The sequence below is a fragment of the Halyomorpha halys genome, unplaced genomic scaffold (assembly GCF_000696795.3).
Source record: "Halyomorpha halys isolate HHAL.00 unplaced genomic scaffold, Hhal_1.1 Scaffold11.1, whole genome shotgun sequence".
Lineage (NCBI taxonomy): Eukaryota > Metazoa > Arthropoda > Insecta > Hemiptera > Pentatomidae > Halyomorpha > Halyomorpha halys.
This window is the reverse complement of record NW_027111958.1, coordinates 1,974,385-1,983,945: the sequence shown is the minus strand read 5'-3', so window position 1 is coordinate 1,983,945 and position 9,561 is coordinate 1,974,385. Positions and strand designations below refer to the sequence as shown.

At 32.3% G+C, this 9,561-nt stretch overlaps 1 long non-coding RNA gene across 3 annotated transcripts in view; it reads right to left on the bottom strand.

Annotated features, from left to right (window-relative positions):
• The window catches only part of LOC106678805 (uncharacterized), a 408,538-nt gene that overhangs the window by 88,707 nt on the left and 310,270 nt on the right, over positions 1–9,561 (bottom strand). The window lies entirely within an intron of this gene.

Sequence of the window (9,561 nt, the reverse complement as noted above, 5' to 3'; positions counted from 1 at the left end):
TTTATCAATTATATTGCAGTGCATGTACATATTTTCCTTTCTATCTCTTTCACCTATTATTTTATCTTTATTGTCTCATCCATTTATTTAATTTTATTTTTTTATCCTCTACCAACACAATATTAGTTTACCAGTAGAAACCAGCTTAATCTCGGCATACAACCAGGGCCCTATTTCATAATGAAAGCTAATAGTATTAGTTCATAATACAAGTGTAGAAACTAGTCTGGTAATAATACTAATACTTATTTTTTTTCATGATAGGGATGACTATTAGTGATATTACAGGAATTAAAAAATACTAAAGTACAAGAGATTCGATACTTAGGACTCCATCTTGACAAGAGACTAACTTGGAATCCACACACAAGACTGAAACGACAAGAAACTGCTCGTAGATTCCGATTGCTACAACACTTACTTGACAAACGCTTTAAACTTCCAATTCACTACAAAAAAATTAGTATACACTACAATAATCAGACCAATTTGGACATATGCAATTGAGCTCTGGGGCTCCACCAAACCATCAAATTCTTCCCGCATCAAATCGTTACAATCCAAAATCCTACGTAAAATCCTTGATGCTCCTTATTACGTCACAAATAAACTCATTCATAAAGACCTTAACATCCCATTGGTTGCAGATTTGACCCAAAACAGATATGCGTCTTTTCATTCTAAACTCCTTAATCATCCTAAACCATTAATTCTTAATCTTTCATCCTTAACAATCCCTGATGATCATCCGGGGCGTCTGAAAAGAAGATGGCCACGGGACCTTCTAATTTAAATTAATGTTTGAAGTACCACCAATGGGTGGTTCCTTCCCAAGATTTTCAAGTGTATTTGAAACATACTACATATTTACCAATTTTATTATTTTGTACAGTAGTAAATTACATTAAATAAATAATTAAAAAAAAAAAAAGTATTTCATCATTTTCCTTGTAGTTCCTATATTTTATATTTTCTTCTGTTTATTTACTTATTTTATATTAAATATTGTTTTAGTTTATTCCTTATTTTATCAATTATATTGCAGTGCATGTACATATTTTCCTTTCTATCTCTTTCACCTATTATTTTATCTTTATTGTCTCATCCATTTATTTAATTTTTTATTTATATTTTTTTTTTATTCTCTACCAACACAATATTAGTTTAACAGTAGAAACCAGCTTAATCTGGGCATACAACCAAGGCCCTGTTTCATAATGAAAGCTAAGTACTAAAGTACAAGTCAGTGTAATTGAATTAAGATAAATCTACAATACTAATAGTATTAGTTTGCACTTTATTATGAAACAGGGCCCAGGCTGTGGCCCCAATACTGACTATTAATTATTTTGACTCAGTAGATTTCAATGCAAGAATAGATTTTATTTTATTTTTTTTAAATTTTTGTAGCTATAGTTTTTATTTAAATGTAATAAAATAATTTTTATTATCTTCGCTTAGATCCTTTAGAGTTGTTTAAATAATTCCCACCCATTCAATCAACAAGTTTATACCAAGGTCTATTATCGCCCGAGTTGCTGGAATATCGAGGGGAGAGAGCCACTTATTTTTTTTTTTCTCAGGACAAAACATTTTAGGAAATGCGTTTTTAAAAAAGTATAATAAAAGACTGTTTTATAAGATTTAGCCTCGACGATGGTTTGAGTTAGGGGGAGTAGAAGAAAGAGGGTGGCCGTTAGGAGAAAGGACTAAAAAAAAAAAGGACTAGAGGGTGGCTGGGGCAATTTGTCATCGGGGTAGGGATATCAACAGTCTGTGAGCCGACGGTTAGGGGGGCGTCCTCTCGAAGACGAGGAGTACGCCTGGGTCAGTGGTACCGTTATAGCGGGATCCAACGCCTTCTTATTTGCTCTCTTCGCCATTTTGTTACAGAGTCAACAACACAAAACATCTGTTGTAATAGTACTCATAAGAATTTGCTCAAGTAGACAGAGTAATGTTGCCTATAACGTTCAGCATTAATTAATAAAAAAAGAAAAAAAAATCAATTAAATTAATATGTTTTAATTCCAAATAATTTATAGAGAGAAAAATTTAGTTATAATAGAGGTACTGCCCAAATGTAAAGGTGCCCCTATACGTTAGCAAACTATGGAACATTCGTATATGGACAACCGTTTGTTTTCAATTTCCATCGTTATAAAACTGCCAACAGAATATTTGTCCTATCCGTGTTTTAATTAATTAAAGAACTGCCCACACGTTTGTATTTAATAATTAACTCTTGTTTCAGATTGCATATTTTAAAATTTTATCAGTTCGGTATAAATACATGGTTTAAAAACTATTTTTTATACGAATTTAATACGAATAATTGACAAAATAGGGTTGTGATTATAAATTGTTTTGAGACTAAAATTGGATAGAATTTTTTTTTTTTTTTTAACATAGCGAAAATAAATTTTATCCAATTTTACTCTCAAAACAATTTATAATTCTTTATAAGTCAGACGTTTCGGCCACTTCGGCCATCCTCAAGGACAAATCTCAAGTTTAGAACCTCATCAATTTTAAAAGAGGTGTTGCCCAATAATTAATTTGAATAATTTCCTCCACGTTTGTATTTAATAATTAACTCTTGTTTCAGATTGCATATTTTAAAATTTTATCAGCTCGGTGTAAATACATGGTTTCAAATCTCTTCTTATTTTTTTTTTTTGTTTAACATAACGAAAATAAATTTTATCCACTTTTAGTCTCAAAACAATTTATAATTCTTTATAAGTCAGACGATTCGGCCACTTCGGCCATCCTCAAGGACAAATCTCAATACAAGTTTAGAACCTCATCAATTTTAAAAGAGGTGTTGCCCAATAATTAATTTGTATAATTTCCTCCACGTTTGTATTTAATAAATAACTCTTGTTTCAGATTGCATAATTTAAAATTTTATCAGCTCGGTGTAAATACATAGTTTCAAATCTTTTTTTTTTTTTTTTTATTATTTAACGAAAATATATATTTATGAAGACATTATAGGTTATGTGGTACTATTTATATAAATTTTATCCAATTTTAGTCTCAAAACAATTTAACAAATTCCGACGTTTTGGCCAATTCGGCCATCCTCAAGGACTAATCTCAATACAAGTTTTGAACCTCATCAATTTTAAAAGAGGTATTGCCCAATAATTAATTTGTATAATTTCCCCCACGTTTGTATTTAATAAATGACTCTTGTTTCAGATTGCATATATTAAAATTTTATCAATTCGATGTAAATACATGGTTTCAAATTTCTTTTGCGGTCAGCAAAGAACAACATAAATAAACAAAACCATATTTATTTATTTTATGCCGACGTTTTGACCTGAGTTCCAGGTCTTCATCAGAGCTATAGTTGTTGTTATCTCTTTTGTTCTATAGCCCTGATGAAGACCTGAAACTCAGGTAAAAACGTCGGCATAAAATAAATAAATATGGCTTTGTTTATTTCTGTTGTTCTTTGCTGACCGCACCCCCCAACAAACTTCTCCAATCATTAAAAACATTTTTTGTGATGATAAAGTAATGTAATAAGGTTAATTAATATTAAAATTATTATTAAAAATAGTAATTAAAAGTTTTAATATCAATGCCCGCGCCCCTGACCATCTTCATAATTTAAATTAATATGGTCAATTATTTATATATAAAATGTTTAAAATATTCACTTATACTCTAGAAAACAATATGCTCGATTTAGTGGAGTATCGATACATTGAAAACAAAAATCCCATTCAGGTATAATACTTACTATAATAAATAGGTAAATTTAATTTTTTTCTCATAAAATTAAACATTTATCCGTTTCCTGAAATATTTATAAGCTCGCCAAAATTTAAGAATACAGAATTAAAACTAATTTTATTCCTTCCCTCGGGACTATTTGCAGGGACCTAATTCGGCAAGTTTGACCTCAACCTAATTAGGAAAAGAATGTCGGGATTATATTTGGGAATCTAAAATAAGAGGTTTTTTTTATCAGCCCCGTGTTTTCTAACCAACATTTAAAATTATTATTTTTTTTTTTACATTGACTAATTTTAAATTTTTATTAGGCTAGAAGTATGGATAAGTATATGATTTAAAAATATATGTTTTGAAACATAAAAAAAAATAGTTAAATAAAATACCTCATTGAAGCTACATTTGAACGCCAGGTGCTGTGACCTCAATTTAACGGTTCTGGCAAATACCGGATAAAACCTTCCCATGCTGGTTAAATCAAAACGCTCTAAATGTCTACTTGAACGTGAGTATGTACTTATATATATATATAAATTAATTTAATTTAGTTTAAATAAAATACTCAATTAATATTAACTATATATATATAAAATTCAGCATTTAAGCCCTGTCAGATTATTTCTATGAGGAAAGCACCAAGCTTACCTTACACTGGATACCACTGGATCGCACATCGATATACTTAGTTCAATCAACATCCCTGGGGCCATTTTCGTGAAATATCGATTTTATTAAGTGCGACTTTCGTGGATTCGATATGATCGAAAAAGTTGCTTTATCGATTTTTGAGTTTCGAACTACTTTTCCTTATTGGGTCAGGCAGCTCTTACACACACACACACACCAGAGCACTTCAAAACTTTATTTCAGTAAAAAAAACTCGAATTTGAAGTTTTGAACGATCGTATTTTATATTCCGTAAATAGGTAAGTAAAACTAATAATTGTATATATTTAATTAATTAATAAGATCAATCTAGGTGGATAATTTTATTATTATCATTACTATCTTCCTAGTTCTGATTTCTGTACTTTCTGACATAAGGGGGGGGAGGAGGAGTGTTATTTGCAGGGTGCAGGGTACTACCACTCTATTCTGAACACTGTGGGAGGTTAAGTTTTTTAATTTCGTGGGACCACTGCAGAAATAATGTTCTAGCCTCTAGGCCGGATTCGAATCGGTGAATAGGCTAATAGATAACTGTGCGACTGCCCTCCTGAAAACGTACTCCTAAAGAGGCCTATGTTCCAAATCGAAATCCTGACCCCGATTCCCCCATACAAGACTTCTACTCCCTAACGACATTTCCTCAGAAACTATCCCATTAATCCTAACTGTTTCCCTAGTCCCGGTTCTTGAATTTCCTCTTCCGTCAATTACCCAAACCCCGGTCAAATAGAGGCAATTTACCCGACATCAAACCTATTCGACTTCCAGAACGTACCAGTAAACGGCAGATCTGGAAAATGGAAGAATCATCTCTCCTGACACCTACGCACGAAGCCTTGACACAGAAACCGGCTAGAGAATTGCTCAACTTTCTTAATTGACAATTGCACAAGTACAGTCCACTGTACTCTATGTGGAACAGAAGACATGTAAGATTTAGTTATTGTAAATTGTAGATAACAAAGACGCAATAAATTAAGTAAATATACGAATTGAGACATAAGTTATTGTAATCCCAATACAAATGATTTTATTTACATATTATTAATATGTCATGGGAGTGGGTAGCTCATTGGTAAGGTAATGAGCTACAAACTCCAAAGATGTGGAACTCCAAATACGGATGTGGCAGATAATTATTTTTTATTTCACTGATGCCCAGAGTCAGCCCTGTGGGTTTGGAAGCCCCTCGGATTTCACCCAGCCTCCTAAGGTGGATATCCTTAATTCCGAAGAAAAGGAAGATACCATTCACTCCTTGACAACCTGTCACAAGTATAGTGAAATTATAATATAATATTTTAGGCAACGGACCTGCTCTCCTGAACAATTACTCAGTTTATTAAAAGGCTCTGATTGAGAGCTCTTAGCAACTATGTACGGCGGGCTACACTAGAAGGAGCTTAGTTGGTTAACATGCCAGGGATCAATGCAATACAGTTTATTACAAATTATTTATTATTATTTGTTTATTTTTTTAAATATAAATACCTTATTGTTGTTTTAAATTACTGACTATTTGATTTTTTAGGGATATAACTTTTTTTTGTTAGTTTTCTTATTTAATTGTTATAGTTAAAATTGCACACATCCTTCGACGGATAGTTTTTCCATTGTTCGTGTGTTTTTATTTGTTTAAATAGATCAATTCTTTGCATTTTTTTAATAAATAAACATTTAAAAAAAGAAATAAAAATTAATAACATTAAATAAGTATTAGTCAACACTCTGCTGTTTATACATCAACAGTTAAAAAATATTTAACACAAACAATAAAAGCGATCACTATGATTGTATACTGTCGCAATGTACTACCACGATAGTGAACTGTATTCGCGGAACTGGACCTTAAGCGTAAGTATAATAATGTAAGATACATTTGTGTTGCTTAAAATTCAAATTATAGCTTCCATTAATTAATGCAATAGTGTAAATAATTTATGTTAGTTTGATTACTTTTTTTTTATACATTGTAGGAAGATAGTCCGGGTGGCGGTAAATCAAGGTACAAAATAGTAGAAAAAACTATTGAATGTTAGCCAACGTTTCGTCCCACTTTGCAGGATGATTGGATAAAGGCTGACGACTGACTAACCTTAAGTCGTCAGTATGTAACCTCTTTGCAATAAAACAGTGAAGACGACTCGCAATTTGGGTCAAAACGTTAGTTGACAATAAATAGTTTTCCTCTATGATTTTGTAACTTTATTCACCTCAAGTGGACTATCTTCCTACAATAGGGGTATTCATGATGTTGTGCTAAATGTTAAATGTTTTACCATGTTAAATGTTATAAGTATAAGATTGTGAGCAGCCCTATCTGAAGTCATGTTAAACGTTAAATGCATAAGAGCCCCTAGCGGATTTTCTCAGCAACTTTTTGAATAAGCCTTTATGTTTATAACCTTCCTTCCAGACCCTCATGTTATTGTTTTCTTCAGTTTTGATTTAAGTAATTAATTACAACATGCCTAGAGTGAGTGAAAAGTGGAATTTGTGTGAAAGTTTAGCTTATGAAATGAAATGAAAAAATAACTTTATTCTGGTACATACGTCCCCTAAGAATAATTGCATGGTTCATATAGTGAGATTTTTTTCTGGCAACCGTTTACAAATTTTCAGATAGTAGAATGAAATTACATTGTTTTTTTTACTGTTATTTCTTTCTCAAATGTATCATTAAAATTATCCATTCTGGTTTAATAACAGGGATATGTATACCACAAACACACGAAAGAACTGAGCTGTCACAACAACAAAAATGGCGGCGATCTCAACTGGTCTATTGTGTGACGTCATTCTCCATTTAACAGACTATCAGCCATACTCTCAGCCATGTTAAATGTTATTTCGTTTTACCACGGTAAACGAAGGCAATTTTTTTCGATTTAACACGCTTTAACATGTTAAACCAAAGATCATGAATACCCCTAATCTATTTCATACGGTCAACAGTCCCCTATCTTATACAGTTCAAACCTTAAATAAGAGTTATATATATATATATAAGAAGATGGTCAGGGTTGCGGTCAAAAGAGAAATAAAAATAGTTTACAACTATTTATTTTCCCACGTTTCGCCCCACTTCGCAGGGCTTTTTTTTTTTTCTCTTCCCCGTATTGTTTTTGTTTTATGTGCATCTCCTTTACTTTTTTAGTAGCTTTATATTTTACGTATTTTTATAAAGAAATTTTACTCTTGCCATTGTTACATGTTTTTATTCTTATCATTGTATCTTATCTTTGTATTTTTATTCTAATCATTGTATCATTTTGTATCTTTTTAGCCCTGATGAAGCCCTACAAAGTGGGGCGAAACGTCGGAAAATAAATAGTTGTAAACTATTTATATTTCTCTTTTGACCGCAACCCTGACCATCTTCTTATATATAAATTTTTACGGCCAACTATATATACATATATAACAAAAAAAATAGTTCAAAACTATTTATTTACCGACGTTTCGCACCACTTTGGAATGCTGTAGTTGGGACCTTGCCTAATAGAGGTTGTGCTAGGCTGAGGGCCGTCAGACAGCCAGGCTCCACAACGGGGGCAGTGACCTAGGGCCATTGTGTCCGGGCCCCACCTCTGGTTCCCTCTTCTTTACTCTCTAACACTCTCTTCCTCTTTCAAAGGGATATGTTACTTTAATTTTTAAGGGACGTTTTAAACTGTTAAGGATGGAACAGAAAAATAAATTAAAATTATTACCGAGAAAAATCTGATTCGACGAACTTAGGGATTCATGCTTACGTTTCTACTACATATTTGCCGAACTAAGACCGAGCAAGCGCTCAGATCAGTTGGTAAAACTTGGCCTAAATTTGAAGCCAGTAGGTTTTTGGGCAGAAATCATAGTGTTTGGCCAAGCGCTTGTGCGGCATGGATATCCATATTTTTTATGACAAATTTCTATTTTCATTGTATATGGAATATAACATATTCCATTTAGAAATATTTCTATGTTCAGTTATTATTGTTTTGAGACTATACCCCTGAGTTATGTCACAATAACGAAAATAATTTGTAAAGTAAACATAGTAAAAAAGTATTTAAATTAAGTGAACAATAAATGGTAATATACATAATAGGGGGAGAAGAAATATTAACAGATATAAAAACAAAGAAAAAGTAAAGTATAAAATAATGGGATACAATGTGTGTAAGTGATTAAGAAACAAAATATACCAAATGAGTGGAGATACAGAAAAGTGTAAAATATAATAGAAAATTAATATTAAAGTAATTAATATAAGTACACTTAAGAAGATAACACATGAATATAAATTAAAAGATAGATACATGAATATAATATAAAAAAAACATTCTTCTTGCATATGGCAGCGAATCTACCATCTGCTATGCAACTTATGCACATGAGTGCAATTTCTATTAATTTTTTTTTGTGTATGGGATTAGGAGAGGAAGTCGTTCATGCAGATTCTGTTGGGAATAACTGCTTCATCAGTGGTGTAAGTCCATGAACCCGAGTAGAAGGGTGGGAAGGACACTGCCGAAAATGGATCTATAGGTTACCTACCGTTGTACCATATAAACCATGGTTCTCAGAAGAGTTTAGGTTATCCTCCCCCCTCCCCCCGAAAGTAATAAAGTCTCTTAGGTGCAGTTGTACCTATCTTCGATAAACTAAGATTTAGCTGTTTCTGGTCTACAGTTTTGTTAACCAGGTTAGAAATTGTTGGTCCAATGAAATTTAAAATTGATACAAACTTTGATTTGGCATTTGAAATCGCTGAAAAAAATCTACATCCGACTACAGTAAAAAATTATTTAGTCGAGAACGAAAATACTTTCTTTTCATTATTGCATTAGGAACTAATTATTTGAAGTTTATGCCGTTTCTCAAATCGTCTATCTGGATCGAATACAATTTATTGAATTTGGAAAGAGACGGAATAATAAGATAAGCTAGATAACAGAACCAACTGGTTCCAAGCCATGTAGGAATCGCAGGGAATGAACTGGCCGATCACGCTGCAAGAGAAGCACTCGCGCTTCCGGGACGAGGTAAAGCAATCTGAACTCCGTCAGAGATATGCAGGCCTCTTGTAAAGGAAGTCAAAGATCAATGGCAATCTATGTGGAACGAAAGCCCAATGAGCAAATTAAAAATTATTAA